A 17,949-nucleotide genomic window follows, 5' to 3' on the forward strand; every position below is an offset into this window, starting at 1 on the left:
GCCCTCTTCTGTCACGCAGGCAGAACACTGTATACATAATAAATAAATACATCTTTAAAAACAAACAAACAAACAAACAAACAAAGATGATTACATGAAGCTGGGCATGCAATTCACAGATATAACCGCAGCTCCCAGGAGGTTGAAGCAGAAGGATCGTGCGTTCAAGGCCAGGCTATTATAGGTCCTGTCTCAAATACCAACAGTATTAACACAAAGACAAACTGCACCGAAGACCACAGCACTGGAGAGAGGAGTTTGAAGGGGAGAGAGCACCAAAGCCTTGGGCTGAGTGGCTACAGTGAATGCATGGATGCACCGAAGGCGTGGGCTGAGTGGTCACAGCCCACCCAGATGCATGGATGCACTGCAGGCATGGGCTGAGTGGCCACAGTCCACCCAGATGCATGGATCCACCGAAGGCATGGACTGAGTGGTCACAGTCCACCCAGATGCATGGATGCACCGAAGGCGTGGACTGAATGGTCACAGTCCACCCAGATGCATGGATGCACTGAAGGCGTGGACTGAGTGGTCACAGTCCACCCAGATGCATGGATGCACTGCAGGCGTGGGCTGAGTGGTCACAGTCCACCCAGATGCATGGATGCACTGAAGGCGTGGGCTGAGTGGCCACAGTCCACCCACATGCATGGATGCACTGCAGGCGTGGGCTGAGTGGTCACAGTCCACCCAGATGCATGGATGCACCGAAGGCGTAGGCTGAGTGGCCACAGTCCACTCGCATGCATGGATCCATGAAAGCCTTGTTTCTGGCCCTTGCAGAATGTGCCTGTTAAATGCACATGCTCTTCTGCTGTTTTCGCCATAGTAAACATTGGAATAATTGAGTGTTTGTAGTGCAGAGACAGTTCTCTGTGCTAATCAATGCACTTCTGTGCTGCCTTTGGGGAAAACAGGAGTAGAAAAAAGTGGGCACACATGATTAATCCTGTCCACCCCCATGATGCCAGTTGCCCTATTTCCTTCCCTCAGGGTCAGAACAACTGATCTGCATGGGCAGTCTGCCTCCCCCTAGGATTTGCTCAGCAGAGAACGAGGCAGTAATGGTGATTTACATTAAGATAGCAGGATCAGTCTAGGGAGATGGCTCAGTTCAGTTCCCCAGAAATCGTGTGAGACATCTGGATGTGCCATGGTGCGGTCAACCACCCCTGAGCTGTGCTCATGTGAGCACTTAGGCCTAGGGTCAGTGGACCACCCGCACACAGAAGCGAGCCCACGAGAGGAGGGCCTGCTGGGATGATCAGAGTTTCCAGCAGGAGGAGGAAGGAAGGGCCCAGGTGAGGGTCCTGAGAGGTGAAAAAAATGGCTGAAGTACATCATATGCATGTATGAAATTGTCAAGGAATTAGAAAGGGCAGTTAAGAAAAGAAGCCATAGAGACATGGCTACCCGTAGTGACCTCACCCTGTAATCTTAGCACTAGGAAGGTAGAAATAGGGGCCAGCTGGTTCAGCCTACTTGGCAAGCTCTGTACCAGTGAGAGAGTCTGACTTAAAAACCAAACAATAAAACAAAACCAAGGTGCACACAGCATCTGGGGAATGGTAGAGTTGACCTTCGACCTCCACATGCATCTGCATACACATGAACATATGAACACATGCCCATGTGCACACAGAAAGAATAGAACCTCAAGGAGCAGTGTGAGAGAAGACAAGAAGGTCATGGTCAGAGCTAGCCTGGACTCTTGGCCTCCTGGGTCCTGCCTTTTCAGCACCTGTCCCTTTAAGGGGGCACCTTCTTGAGGCTGCCTCTGGAGACGGTGCCTTTGTGCTGTCCCCTGCCCCAGGGGGAACTGAACACTGTGGCTGCACGGAGAGCCTCTGTGGGAATCATGGCAGAGTGAGCCAGTGGGAGCTCTTCCTCTCTCCCTCTTCACGTCAACCCCGGGGATCCATGGCTTGTGTTTTCTTTTATGTAAAGACAGCAATTTCTTCTGATAAAATCAAGTGTTCTCTGCACGGAAAATTTGCTTTATGAGATTAAATGTTTAAGTAAAAATTATGAATGCACCATAAAACGCTGATGGAGTAATTAATTTATTTTTATTTTTGCATGTTTTAAAGTCTGTGGGGATTCCTGTGTTGGGGAGAAAAACCTGATTATAGTCTTTGAATTATGTGAGGAGTAGGAAAAAAAAATCAGTTGCCAGCAATGGCTGAGCAGGCAGCAGCAAAGAAGCCTGCCTGACCAGTGCCACTCGGTCCCAACGTAAGAAATAAATTATTGTGGCCCATTTTCAGCATAAGGTTCATTTACAGCTCATTGGTGAATCATGGATAAGTGGGAAGCGCTCCGCCCATCTTCCCTAGCCGGGAGCTGACGCTTGCTTGCTTGCTTGGGCACTTTCTAGTCTGATGTTTGGAAAGTTACTAAAAGTAAAAGTCCTGTACGTGACTGAGCCCAGGTATTGGGAACCTGGGGTAAACGCTATGCTAGATGGGCGAGAAAGATTGTATCTCCTTGAAGAAGTGAGCTTCGGGGACCCCAGGAAGTACGTATGTGCAATTAGGAATATAAAGACTACTGTTTTGTGCCAGATGGGTGTGCCAGGCCGTTTTGCCTTTTGTTGAGGCTGACATCTGGGTATCAGTTAGGGCGTCTAAGGTGCTCTCTTCTCCCTGGTCGTGCTGTCTGGAGGCCTCGGGGAGGCTCCTGAGCTTCAGTTTTGCCATCTGCAGAACGAGCAGACAGTTTGCTTCAGAAAACACACTGTGGATTCCGGAAGACAGAGCCCCCAGAACACCTGAGTGCTTCAGAGGCATCCGTGCCCCAGGATGTTTTTCACAAACTGCCTGTGTTTCTTTCACGTGCTTAGGGATACACCAAGCCCTTTATTTGGAACAAAAGCACAGGTCGGTGTCTCCCTTATCCTGGCTGGATTTACAGAGTGTTAAGAAGACAAACAGCACTAAGGACAAAAATAGGTCACCGAAAAGCCTAGTCCTGAGCTAGTGGACTCTTTAGACATGTGAGTGGTGTGTGTGTGCTTGTTAATGTGTGCATACGCACTTTTGTGTGGGTAGCTGTACAAGTAAATGTGTGTGAACATCAATGTGGAGACCAGAGACTCATGTCATGTGTTCCTGGATTGCTCGTCACATTAAAGTGGAGTCTCTCACTGAACTTGGAGGTCACCAACTAGATCAGAGTAGCTTGTCAGCAAGCCTCAAGGATCTTCCAGATTCTACCTCCTTAGAACTGGAAGGATGTGTGTGTGTGTGTGTGTGCGCGCGCGCGCATGTGTGTACATGAGCACACATGTGTGTGCATGCATGCGTGCATGTGTGTATATATGTGTGCGCATACATGGTCATGCATGTATGCATGTGTATGTGCATGCATGTGTGTGCATGTGTATGTGTGCATGCATGTGTGTGTATAGTTATGCCTGTCCTTCTGGTTTCCCACAGTAATATTGAAGATTAGAATTCAGGTCCTCATGCTTGTGCGGCTGTCTCCCAGTTCTTAATATTTGCACTGATAAAGGCAGTTCCATAGCACAGAACTGTGTTGGTTGAAGTTCTCTTCTGTCTCTCTTTGGAAACCCATCCATCCCCACATTACTGCTTAGACATATTTGCCGGTCAGGTTAACTCAGAAGGATCTAGAGTGCTGCTTATGACTCCAGGCATCTTGGTTCAGTAGGTGTGAGTGTGTGTGTGTGTGTGTGTGTGTGTGCGTGTGTGCATGTGTGTGTGTGTGTGTGAGGTGCTCACTCCTTGTGTACGGATGTGTATGTGTGTGCATACATGCTTATGAGCATCCCACAGGCTCAGACTTTGCAAGCACACTCCCAACTTCTTGTGCTCAGCTTGGGAGCCACTCAGCCACCCTCATGTGCCTCTTGACATGCAGGGCTGTGGAGTGCAGTCAGCAGAGGTGCCTGGTGTGTAAAGAACCCGTGAAGGATGCAGATCCAGGCTCTTGAAGCCCTAATCCTGTCTGCGATGTTGCCTCGGGTTGCTATGGTGACGATTATGCTATTTGAAGATTATCGTTTTCTGTGAAGAATGGGTGCTTTAGACTAGGCCAACCCTGAAGAAACAAAAGACCCTGCTCATAAACAATCATCCTGAAGAATTAAAACATGGGGAGGCACATATCCACCCACAAGTGCGTGATCGACAAGCTCATTCCACCTGCAGAAAACACTTCGAAGGTTCTTAAGTTCAAAGCTTGTTTTAGGACCAAAAGGAAAAAAAAAAAGAAAAAGAATATAGACTGTCATAACAAAAGAAATATTGACAGGAGACGAGAAGAGTAGAGTAAATACAGAATTTGAAAGTAACAGAACAGAAAAATATTAATGGCTTTTAGTGAAGATCGACTTTGGAACCTCGAAGAGCAAAAATATTTTAATTATTTGATTAGAAGGAAGGAGCTGGCTAGCTGTGAAATGTTGAATTAGCACACATGTGTGGTTGAAGATGGAGGTTGCCAAGTGGTCAACTTGAAAGGACTGTGTCCGCCAATAGCTGGCCCTTGTAAGTCGACTGTTCTCTCTTGTGGAATGTGTTGGACTGTCACATGGACAATATAGCCTTAGATTTGTGGTAAATAGAAACAGAAGCCTTTAAATAGCCCAGTAAAATTGTGATATAAGGCACCTTTTTGAGTCTCTCAAACCAAAACTCTGCTGGCCACCCATGTTCTGATCTCTCTAAAGTTATAGACACGGATCTTGAGTGCTGATGTTGCATGGCAGGGGGCCACTATGAGTCTCTGTTGTGTTCTGTCCATAGATCATAGGATACTGTAATACACTAAGGCCACAGATAAACTGAGGCCCACCTGTATGAGTCAGCCATGCCACAATGATGCTGGGTAAGGTGCATTCCCCTGAGGTTTCAAATAATGAGTGACAACTTCCCATGGTGGGTTAGGAAGCAGACAAGGTGCACAGTACCTCGACTGTGTAGGAATGGACTCATGTCTCTTTCTTGGATCTGAGCCTCAAACTCTAGGCTGGTGGAGTCCTGTTGTTGGTGTCATGTCTCATCATTGGGTTAGTGGCTACACTAAGCCTGGTGGCCACAATGGATGACCAATCTGGAACCAAGGAAGACCCTGAGGCCTCTGAGGCATGGGCCTCGTCTCTGTTTTAAACTGCCTGCTTGGTGGCATCTGTCATGGCAGGCTTCTCCTACAGACTGTGGCTCCATCCTGGGAGCTAAACACCTGGGCATGGACACCGACTAGACCTGGGTAAGAGCTTGTTTCTTTCATCGACATCTACAGGACGGCGGGATGGACCACAACCTGGATCTTCCTCCTCTTCAGAGGAGGGAAGAGTCAGCACAGTGAAGTGCCACAGATGGATGCAGTAGATGTAAGCCAGGAGCAAACATCCATAGTCACCAGTTTGTAAGAATTAGGTGGCCATATAGGAACTCAGGGAGCAGCACAGGCCATCCTTACCTGTGTGGGAGCAGTCAACACTGCATCTGGCAGGCGAGAAGAACACAAGTTAAGGGCAGGTGGGGCTGGTGGGACTCTTGGTGGGGATAAGATCTCATAAATGGCAGGGTTTGAGGCAAGATGAAAAAGGTGGCAGCCATGTAACATTGGTGAAAATGTTCTGGGCACACTGGAAAACGAGGAATAGGACGACCTGCAAAAAAGTGGCTTTAACCAAAGCAGCAATTTCCCATTTGCAGATAGACACCTCTGCAAGCCCCTCTCCCTTCCGTCCTTTTGCAGATAAACTGAACCAAGAACTCCATTGTAAAAGTCTAGAAGAAACTTGTCCATAGTCCAGTTTTGAGGGGCTAAGCTGGAAGGGACAGACTGTCACCCAAGTTGGGATGTGTTCATGGGGAGTCCACGCTCATTCACTACCAGTGTGAGCAGATGTATCTCACCTCAGAGTCACTGTGGGCTGAATAGAAGCCGGCAAGAGACTGTGGACTTCTGGGGTAATGCCCAAGATGGGCAGGTGTGTGTGTGTGTGCGCGCGCGAGCCTGTGCGCGCTGTAGAATCTGGTCTTTTTACATAGCTCTTGTGTGCTCTGGCTGGTGTCACACAAGGCAACACCCATGAGATACCCAGCTGGTAGACCTGACTGCAAGTCCAACACAGTGCTTGTGCTGAGGTGGTAAGGTAGCCCTGCTACTGAAAAACAGGACTGGCACCTGCCTTGTGTCTCCAGCTCAGAGCCAGTGTGTTATAAGTGATGATATCATTGGGTCTTCACACTGTGACAGACAAGGACCCTGCCTCCTGCCTCCTCCACACTGCAGCAGAGGAAACCAAAGGTTGAAATTAAGCCCAGCTCCAAAAAGGGCCTGACCAGGACACAGGGCTCAACTGTAAACATTTGGGGATTTCATTTCAGTGCCGTCCATAGACACAGGGGTTCTAAATATTTGGTCTGACTTAGCATGCATGCTTCCTTCAGAACCCTGGAAAACTCCATCCCATAACCCTAGAGAAATGCTAGGATCAACAGCTTTTCTTTGCTAAAAACCAAGGAGGGCCAGCCATCCTCCACCTCATGTTGGCCAGTGCAAGAATACAAATGATCCTGGATCTAAGAAATGACCAGTGTGTGTCAGTGTTCACGAGTGTCTCTGTCATTTGCTGGTGTGCATGGGGAAGGTGTTTGCTGAGTCCCCTTGTGTGTTCTGAGGACCTCAGCAGCACAAAGTCTTCCAGGATTAAACTGACTACCATGTCACATGGAGACCTACCCCTTGAGGTCTCTTTGGGTACAACATAAAGTCATTGTGTTCAGCATCTAATTAACTGTAATTAATTGAGTAAAAGGAAAAAAATGGACCTAGAAGAAGAAAAACACAAGGGAAATGAAGATGGATTGTTAAGTTGTGCGCTGCGAGGCCCCGATGAAAGCATCATATTTCCCTGCTCTAATAACCTCGGTTAATACACAGCGATCAATCACGCCATGGCGGCTGTTTTTTAGCTTGCCGGCTTATCGATACGAGGTGGTTTAATGTGGATGGCCCTGACGTATTTCCGATACAGAGCAGAAGGGCGATGGCCGGTTCCTCATCCCTGAATGCCCAGGACCGCGATGGCAGATCAATACGTGTCGGAACACCCCGATTCTTCTGCAAACCACAACTTGGGTGACAGTGATTAAGCTGTGGGGGCTCGTCTGTCTGAACCAGGATGATTCTATTGCAAACAAAGCCCTCATTGATCAAGTGTATTTTATTTTTTAATATTCATGGGCTGGCCACACTCTCAAAACAGCATTACTATGCGCATGGAAAATGAGTCTTTTGCCCGGTTCTGAGGCGTTTGTTTCCTCTGTTCAACACTAGATGGGAGAGAAATGTTCTGTGCCTCTGGTTGCTTCTGACCAATCCCACACCTAGCCTTGGTGGGCCCTAAAGCCAGCCCTACCAGACTGGGGGTGCCCAGTCCCGGATGGGGTCTCTATACTATCTGCTTGATTTGCAGTCACCCTGAGCTACTCTCCTTCGTTCCAGAGTCACGGTATGCTATCCAGTGCTGGCACCACTGCCTCCCTTGGTGTTCAAAGTGGATGGGCGTGTCTCTGTATCCCTTATCCTCTGTTCAGGCCATGTGGAGCGGAATAGTTTCTTGGATAACCATCTTCTACTAGATCTGGGCAATGTGGAATCTGGGGAAATTGGAAGAGACACCTAGCGTTGGGCTGTGTGTTGGACGGCTGAAGCCAGGGCACAGCTCAGAGTATGGATGTCTTCATGCCCACTTCCTCAGAAACATCCTAGGAGTGGCCGTGCCTTGGTGAGATTCCCTGCATGAAGGCTCTGTCCTCTAACACAGAGATGCACCCCATCCCAGTTCCCTAGCGTAGGACCTTCTGTAGTCAGGCTTACCTGAGGGACGGGCATTTGCCTGACAGAGTTTTGGAGTCCAGCCTAGTTGTGCAAAATGACCACACAGTTGGCACGGGCAGGTGCATAGACAGATGCTAAGAACTGGTTGCTTCTGACCAACAGCCAGCAGGTGTATGCCATCACCTACCCTTATTCTTCTCTTTCCTTGCACCCTAGTCCCAGGGCCCTGTCTCTTGGCAGCCCTTCAGTGCATGTACGAGGCCTTCCTCAACATGGAGCTCTGTGATTTATGACCTGCTGCCCCTGAGGTCTCACACTGGGACCTTGCCTCTGGGTGTCAGACGCATGCACTCTCTCTACATCTTGTTTACTGAGAATGGCTTGGTCACCAAATGGAGAAATAAATCTAAAGTCTCAGATGGAAATATTAGGGGGGTTGTTTCTTCAGGAGGTATTCCACACTGCGAGAACACTTTATTTCAAAGAGAGGCTGCCTTCCCTTTCGATCTTCTTTTCCAGTGCACCCCACCCACACCCAGAATCAGTTCTGACAATTCTCTCATCAATTAAGTTTCCTCCAGCGATGCACACAGATATTGCGCTAACACATGCCATAAATCATGCTGGGGATCTGCGGGGCTGCTGTGCTGCTGACAAATACAGTCTTCTCATTCAGATGGAAGCAGGGAGCTGACATGTGGTCCCGTGTGTGTGTGTGTGTGTGTGTGTGTGTGTGTGTGTGTGTGTGTGTTTCTCTCTCTCTCTCTCTCTTTCTCTCTCTCTCTCTCTCTCTCTCTCTCTCTATATATATGTGTGTGTGTGTGTGTGTGTGTGTGTGTGTGTGTTTGCTTGTATGTGTGTGTATGTGTGTATCTGTGTGTATGTGTGTGCATGTGGTATGTGCATGTGTGTGTGTATATATGCACAAGCATGTGTGCTGCTGAAGGAGCTGTGAGAGGCATTCACGACAGACCAGGACAAAGGCAAATCTGGCTCCAGAAGGAGGCTTTGCCTGGAATGGCCCAGTTTGTACAGGTCCTGGATAGGGTGAGGAGAGCCTCTTCCTGAGGGTCCTGGAGGCACGGACATGCTGAATTGGAAGAGTCAAGGTCTCCAGCTGATGATGTGTCTGGAGATGAGCCCTGTATCTGACTGCTGTCCGCAGGGACCCTGCCCTTTAACACCCAGCGTGGTTCCTTGCTATGTGACACAGTTGACAGGCAGGCTAGCTTTTGCAAGAATGCCCCACCCCCACCCCCCCACCCCGCTCAGCAAGGCTGGCCAGCACTGTTTTGTGACAGCCTCTGCTTTACCAGTTCCCTCACCTCTTGCCCCTTGGTCACTGTCCTTGTCCATCAGATGGACCCAGCCCTTTCTTATGCTGGCATGCATGTCTGGAGCCTAGCAGGAGAGACCTCACAATAGACCTGGGAGCCTGCAGTTGCAGCATGAGGTTCAGACAGCACCACTGCCAGTGTACCTGAACCCCTGGGTACCCTCCTGCATCCCTTGACCCCAGGGGAGATGGGGTTTCTTGCCAATTTAAAGTTCCCTCTTCCATGATGTCATTTCCATTTCCCGAGTTTCATGCTACCTGCAGCGCCTGACCACATAATCTCTTAGGAGGCAGCTGAGCCCCAGCCTGCCTGTGTCTCTCCCACAGGAGGACATACCGGCCCTCCACAGACAAAAGGGCCATTTTCCATTTTCCCTCCCTTTAAAAGTCCACAGCTGAGATTAATTCACCCACTTTCCTAAAGTGACTAAGCAGATGCAATCAGTTTTATTATTTTTTAAAATTGTTTTATTCTCCACCATGCAGGCAGCCAGCTCTCCTGACACCAAAGTGAGTTGGCAGAAGCTTATGCAAATAAAAAACAAAACAAAAGCCAAGCAAACAGAAATCTTGGACTCTGTCCACACCAGCTGTCCACAGTGGCCACAGGGGTCACTCCTCTTATCACTATGGCAACCTCAAACCCATATTTCAGTAGTGGCCATGTTTGCTTCTGGCCGTCTTAAGTAAGTCCACCTTTGCCCATCCTCTCTTATGTCATCCAATTTAGAATTGTCACTGTAGAAATTCTTAAGAACTCTTTCTACCAAGATAGAGATCTTCATTGTGTTCTTAGATTCCAGTGCCAGCCAAAGCCAGATGAACAGCAAAGCTGTGGAACCCACGTGGTGCTGTGCGGGTGAGACTACTCCAGGGAGAGGTAATTTCAGCTCCGGAGCTACTGTTAAAGCTACATCAGAGGTTGGAGTATGTCAGCATTTCTGTAGGAAGTGGAAACCACTGGAAATGGTCACCACAAGGCCACAAGCGCAGGCCAAGGTGCTAATGTACTGTCATAGGAGCACAAAACGGAATAGCCATTCTCAGCAGCAGAGTGTCAAGGCTGTGCTAAGTTACGCAGACAATTGCCATGGCGCTCAGGACTCTAACTCTATGCCAGAGAAACAAACAGATTCTGACATAAAACTTGGCCATAACATGTACACCAGTGTTTATTCCTTGTTATCTTCAACTGGAGACAGCCTGCGTAGCCTCCAATCGGTGCCTGGATAAGCAGACTGTGGTATGCCCATCCAGTGGAATATTAAGCAGCAAGAACAAAGATTGTGTTGCTGTAAACCACCATGAATGAATCAAAAATGCATTGCATTAGAAGAAAGGAGCCAGGGACAAAAGGCAACTACTATGTAGTCCCACTGACATGAGGCTCTTGGAGAGACATCACTGTTGAAGGAAGAAAAAAAAAAAAGGAATGGCTGGTCACTGTGAGGGATGGCGCCTGGGCTGTGCAGCTGTTCTGCATACTGTGAGGCAGAATGGATTATACACATGCAAAAGTCATCAAGTTTTATATCACAAAGGGTTTTTTCCTGTCTTTTAAGCTTTTCTTAAAAATTTATTATGTTTCTTTTAAACGTATTCATCTATATTATTACACATGAATAAAATAAACTACATACAGCAGGAAGAACCATGAGACAGAGCACAGAGAGGGGAAAGAAGTAATTTTCCTGGCTGGCTGGACTTGCAAGCCCTTCTGCTAGGCGGATGGCTGCTCTGGTCTGTGCCTGCTCCAGAGCCCGTGTGGAGCCTGGGCCTGTCCTGATGACTCATTCACAGGCATCAGCATCAAGAGCTTTGTGGCTGAGGGACACTGGAGAGATGAGCAGGAATTCATGTGCTCATCGATCCTAGAGAGTAGAGCGACTGTCATACAAGCTCTCCAGCACGGAAGCTCTAGGGATGCAGAGATCTCCTGTTTGCACAGAAAGATGGCTCACTGCTCCCCACCCCTCCCCCATGGTTCATTTTTCACACCCCTCCCCCATGGCTCATCCCTTTACACTCCTTCCCCATGGCTCATTCCTTCACACCCCTCCCCCATGGCTCATCCCTTCACACCCCTCCCCCATGGCTCATCCCTTCACACCCCTCCCCCATAGCTCATCCCGTCACACCCCTCCCCCATGGCTCATTCCTTCACACCCCTCCCCCATGGCTCATTCCTTCACACCCCTCCCCCATGGCTCATCCCATCACATCCCTCCCCCATGGCTCATCCCTTCACACCCCTCCCCCATGGTTCATTTTTCACACCCCTCCCCCATGGCTCATCCCTTCACACCCCTCCCCCATGGCTCATCCCTTCACACCCCTCCCCCATAGCTCATCCCTTCACACCCCTCTCCCATATCCTACCCATTCCCCCTTCCCCCATGGTTCACTTTTTCACACCCCTCCCTCATGGTTCATTTTTTTCATACCCCTCCCCCATGGTCCATCTCTTCTCACCCCTCCCCCATGGTTCATTTTTCACACCCCTCCCCCATGGTCCACCCCTTCCCATCCCACCCCCTCCTGAGTTACTTGGCCACAGAAACCCTCAAAGTCTTGAAGTTCCACTTTGGATTTAATTAAAACTGCCAAGGTCATTCACTGACTCTCCTAGCTAGTTCTGAGGTCTGTTCAGTTTTTATGGGACCCCATTAAAGTTCACTGCAGATATGTTAAAAAACTTTAAGTGTTTTAGAGAAAGTTTAAACCATATGGTATGACTTTTTCTAAGAGGACAAGGACAATTGAGATTTTCTGATTGACCAGGCTGAACTTGGGCTGTTGTACCTAAGCCTCGTGTCCCAGCACCAGCAACCTCTGTGGGATACATGCTCAGGAAATGAGCCACTGTCCTACACCTGAGACCTGACACCCACCTGTGTGACATTTGCTGGGAAGAGGTGCACAAGGGACCATTCACTCCAGCTAGGACACCTACAACAGACCATAAGAACGAGTCTAGCTTGGTGAATTGATGGGTTTACTGGGGTTACTTAATAGGTACATGGTGAGGGACTCCTTGCAAGAGAGTAGGTGAGGTGCTGGTGCTGGGGTGTTAGAGCACCCCGACAGCCTTCTTTCCTCGTTAGGCCCATTCTTCTTCAACTCTCAATATGGTTGACCACATCTGAGGGAGGGTGTGGTGTAGGTCAGAACAGGGTCAGGCAATACGTGTCAACTAAAGACAGTTCTGCTACTGGGTTAGGGTTCAGATCCCAGTTAGTGAGTCTAACATTCCCATGGGAGCCTGGACGAAGAGGGCTTGGAACAAGGGCTCCTGTACTGTAGGACTGTTCTCATATCGGTCTTTATCGTAAAGAAGTATAGAGAGGGTAAGATGGAGGCCCATCATTCCCTGCGTGCAGTGCAGAGGCATCTGGGATCATGCGGAGCACACAGGAAGTGTCACAGGCTTGAAAAGTGATGTCATGTGCCTTCCAAGGACAATTAGCTAGTTGTTTCCTATGCTCTGGGCAGTTTCTCCAATGCCTGGCATGCAAGGACCACCATGCCATTGATGGAAAGGCTGATAGAGAATTGTGAAAAGCCCTGGGCTTCCATCTTTCCTGGATGGTTCAGCAAATCCCTGTGTGGGCCAGGCGCTGCTGGCATTTGGAGCAGAGACTCCTCCACTCAGGGCCACTCTGCACCCATACCTTAATATGTTCAGTATCATCCAGATAACACATATGTCTGGATCTGCTGCATGTGGCCGTGTGGTATATCCACAGCTAGGGAGGAAACACTGGCTTGGATGGCTCACCTTACCATCTCCTTTCACAATTACAACAAGCAGCTGTTCTCAGAGCCCCTATACAGCCCCCTGCTTCATAAAATGGGGCAGATGCCTGGTCCTTGCACTGCCTGGAACTCGCCACATGCAGAGGTCAGTCCACACCCGGCTGAGTATGTTGGAAATGTGTCCACTGTTCCTCCAGAACAAATTTGGCAAATGTGTGCATGTGGCTTGCTTGCCTAATGCAGTTTCAGAGGCTCTGGGCAAAGACTCTATGTTTTCCCTCCCTAAGATGGCCGTCTTAAGTCCTTGTTGCATGAGGTTCATCTCTCTCTTCTTATTTCAGTGTATCCCATGGTCCGGACACCTGGGCACATGGGATATGCTCCAGTTTGCTTCCCTGTGACTGTGATAAAGAACACAATCAAAAGCAAATTGGGAAAGAAAAGAAGGGGTTTATAGATTACATCATCTAGGGACGCAAAGGCAGGGACACCAAGGCAGGGACTCAAGGCAGGGAGTCAAGGCAGGGACACAAGGTAGGGAGTCAAGTCAGGGACACAAGGTAGGGAGTCAAGACAGGGACACAAGGCAGGGACTCAAGGCAGGGACTCAAGACAGGGAGTCAAGGCAGGGAGTCAAGACAGAGAGTCAAGGCAAGGACACAAGGCAGGGAGTCAAGGCAGGGAGTCAAGGCAGGGAGTCAAGACAGAGAGTCAAGGCAAGGACACAAGGCAGGGAGTCAAGGCAGAGAGTCAAGGCAGGGAGTCAAGGCAGGGAGTCAAGGCAGGAACTCAAGGAAGAGTCAAGGCAGGGAGTCAAGGCAGGGACACAAGGCAGGGACTCAAGGCAGGGACACAAGGCAGGGACACAAGGCAGGGACCCAAGGCAGGGACTCAAGGCAAGGACTGAAGCAGAGGCCATAGAGGAATGAGTGCTGCTTATTGGCTTGTTGCGTGGCTCACAGCTACCATTCTCGTATAACCAGGGCCACCTACCCAGCAGTGGCTCTACCCACAGTGGTCTAGGCCCTCCCACATCCATTGTTAATCAAGAAAATGTCCCCGCAGGCTTGCCTGCAAGGCCAACCTGCTGGAGGTGATTCTTCAGTTGAGGTTCCCTCTTCCTAGATGAATCTATCTATGTCAATTTGACAAAAACTAACCTGAGTCCAAGGAGGAGAATGAGATACCTGCTCCTCCATCACAGGGCCCTCTCTCTATACCTTGCTCCCATCTGGACTGAGTTTGGTTCTGTTCTGCGTGTGGGCCAAAGTAAAGTGTCCTGTTTCCCTGAAATTAGCAAAGGCTCAGCGATACTGGGGAGAGCCATTTGCGTGTCTCTTGCTGGAACCACGTGGAGATTAGAGTTCCATCAATTACAGCATAGACGCTCGTCTTAAATGTAAACACCCACATGCAATTTACTCTGCTTGGAAGTGTGTACACAAAAACTGATACTAAACAGTATTAAATGATCATTAGTGACAGACCGCTGAGACTCTCAGGCTGCTGCCTCTCGGGCAAGAGATGCTGCCGAACTGTCAAAATACCTGGCACTGTCCTCAGATCACACTCGCTGTGCTTGGAGCTCTGTGATGGTGCGAATACTGCTGGTCGCTGAGAATGGCTGGGAACTGCAGCGAAGAAATAGGAGAAGGGCCTCTGCCCAGTCTGAGATAAAAATCTACCTAAAGTACATTGGGGACACAATCACTGTTCCTCAGAGGGGAGTAGGTAGAGGTGGGCATGTGGTCCTCTGGCCTCAGGCAGGATCAGGCCTTCCCTCCTCCTGTTTCAAATATTTTGGTCACATCTGGAAACCCTCTTGTCCCATGGTTACAGTTTTTATGGTTTCCTTTTGTTCTGCATTCCCAGCATGAAATCTGGTGGAGCAGGCATTGCTCATGAGCAAGTGCACAGCCATCCGTTCATCCTCCTAACCATCCATCTGCTCACGGATCCGTCAACCCTTCACTTAGAAAGCCATTCACCTATTCTCTATCTATCGCTCCATCCATCCACATATCCCTCATCCACCACCCACCTACCCACCCATCTTCTGTCCATCCACCTGTCCCCTTATTCATTCACCTACCCTAGCACACATCCTTCAGTTCATCAAAATGACCTATCCATTCACTTGCCCATCTCCAGAGCCATTTAAAGATCCACGGGTCCCTCTGTCCGTGTATCCATCCGCATAGCCATCCAAACATCTACCTAAACAACCACCCACCCACCCACCTAACTACCCACTCACACAGTCATTCGTTCATCTCTCCATGCATCCTTCCATACAGTTTTCCATCTACTCACCTCTCTACACCCCCACCAGCCATTCATTCACCCCCACACTCACGCATCCATAAAACTATATCCAGCACAAAGGTTATACACTACTAGGTTCCTTCAAGAATAAAAGCAGAGGAGGCTGGAGAGTTGGCTCAGTGGTTAAGAGCACCATCTGCTCTTCCAAAGGTCCCAGGTTCAATTCCCAGCACCCACATGGCATCTCACAACTGTCTGTAACTCCAAGATTTGACACCCTCACACCAATGCACATAAATTTAAAAAAAATTAAAATATTTAAAAAAGAATAAAAGCAGAAATGAGGTGGTAACCAACAAGAGAAAATAAACATGATCATGTTAGCCATGAGGGCTACAGAATAGCATACTAGGGCCACACATGGGCCCACTTCCCTTCTTAAATGACTGGTGAAAGTCTAGTGAGGACTGGACCCCAGACCAGGAAACTCAGAGGCCACACAAGGACTCTTTGGTGATGGCTGAGGTGGCAGTTGCTCAGTGCTTAGTATGTTGGTTTGGCTGACACTCATCTCTTCCTGTGGCTGCCTGCATTCTCTAAGCAGGGACCCTGGGGGTGAGGAGGCTACTCTTGGCCTAGCTGGTGGTACAGAATGCATGGTCCTCCATATGACAACCTGCCTCTGGGAGCTGCCGCAGATGAGGCCTTAGGGCTGACTGGGCTTGCTTAGCAGATGCTATGAGCTATGAAGTCCTGGGGTGAAGAAGGGGTTCATTTTCTTCTGGCTTCCCTCTGATGGCTGCAGAAAAGGATGTATATGATCAGTCCTCCCTGGGGAACACATGGCCTCAGAGTTTCTGCTTGTCATGTGACCATGGCATCATCTTAAGACTCAGGGAAGGGAAAATATGACTGTCACAGGAAAGGCAGAGACCCAGGCTAGGCCCAGACAGTTGCTCAAGAAAGTGTGTATTTAAATTTACATTTAGCTCGTTACTTGTGCACACAATAAGGGAAACGCTGCTGCACACACATGGAGGTCAGAGGACAACTTGCGGGAGCCAGCTTTCTCTTCCTGTCCTATGTGCCAGGAATCCAACTCAGGTAAATAGCATTGATAGCAAGCATGTTAGTGGCTGAGCCATCTCACCTGCTGCACATATGCCATTTTCTTTAGTTGTGTTTGCAGACCTCTGGGGGATACAAGGCCCTATTCGGCTGCACATCTGGAGGCAGATGTGACCCTAGCAAGGCTGATGGCCAGCGTCACCATGCAGCAAGTAACAGTGCTCTTCTGTCTCTTTCTTGACAACACCAAGGAGAGGTGACACACATGTATACACACATATAAACACACATGCATGAACACACACCCTATATATAGGCACACATGTACACACAAATACATGCACACATACATGTACAAACAAACACATATGAACACACAGATATACACATATGAACACACACAGACATACACATATGAACACACAGAGATACACATACATATAAACACACAGACATACACACATATAAACAGCCCCCCTCCCGACCCACACCACTTTTATTCTTTAATTTGACAAGCCAGCCTTACAGTCCTTCTGTCTCAGCACATCGGGACATCTTCCCAGACCATCCAATGGGGAGGTCATCATTCTTTCTTTGAGCAGCATTTTGATAAAAGAAAAAAAAAAAGAAAGAAAGAAAACAAAAACAATAAAAGGGCCCATTCCAGACAAGCAATTCCCTTGTTTATTGATCTGCCCTGTCAGTTTCTTTTATGCAGACACAGGTTCTATGATAAAACTCCAGCCTTGCCTTTTATGGCAATAAATAATGTGATGTGCTTCCCCAGGGTTCCATGCCGTGTGGGCCTTGCGCTGGCCCCATAGTACCGAGCTGGTCCCTTTCCTTCCAGTTGCATGCTTTCAGAGTCACAATCAATTTCCTCTTTCTAAAGATGGTGGCATGATGGCCCACTGGAGGCCACTGTCTCTAATTGCCAATTAAACTCCACAGTGTGGGTTTTCCTGACGGCCCTCTCAGCTCTGACACCTCTGTTCACAGGAAGATGGGGACCTGGTTCCTCAATCAGAGAGCCTCACATTGCTTCTACCTTACAACTCCTCCGCCCTCTGTCCCAGGGTCCCCATAAATAGGGGAAGGCAAAGTTGACTGAACAAATGGGACCCTGAGCCTTCTGAGGAGATGACGGCAATGAAGAGAAGATGTGCAAGGCACTCAAGCCTTTGCCTTGCAGGCCTGTCTCTGCTGGAGTTCCCTGCCTGGAGCCTGGCCAGCCCCTCACCACAGGATCTTAGCTTCCCTCAAATTCCTGAGGCTGAGTCCCTCAGATGTTCAAGACAAGGGAAACAGAGACTAACATCTGCTGTGTCGGGAGAGGTCCAGGAGTGTCTGTGAGCTCCCAGCCTGTCCCCTCCTTTTTCTACACAGATGTACGCAGTGTAAAGATATGTCCTTCCCTGAGAGGCTGGGAGAAGGGTAAAAGCCAGACAAGGTGAGCTTCTGTGACAGAGCAGGGCCTTACATCCTCCTGGGGGCCCCAAGACCAAAATATGTATGAGTAGAGGCTGGTTCGATGGCTCAGGAGGGTGAAAGCTACTTGCTGTGATGGCTGATGGCCTGAGGTGGCTCCCTGGGTGATGTTCAGATGATGGGGTTTGTGGATGTAGGTGAAGAAGCACTTTGAAGGGCTGGGGCATGTCTTAGCCAACTTTACCACAGAAGTCATTCACGTGGATCCCGAGGGA

Source organism: Acomys minous (assembly GCF_964271855.1).
Source record: "Acomys minous genome assembly, chromosome: 3".
In the NCBI taxonomy this organism is placed as follows: domain Eukaryota; kingdom Metazoa; phylum Chordata; class Mammalia; order Rodentia; family Muridae; genus Acomys; species Acomys minous.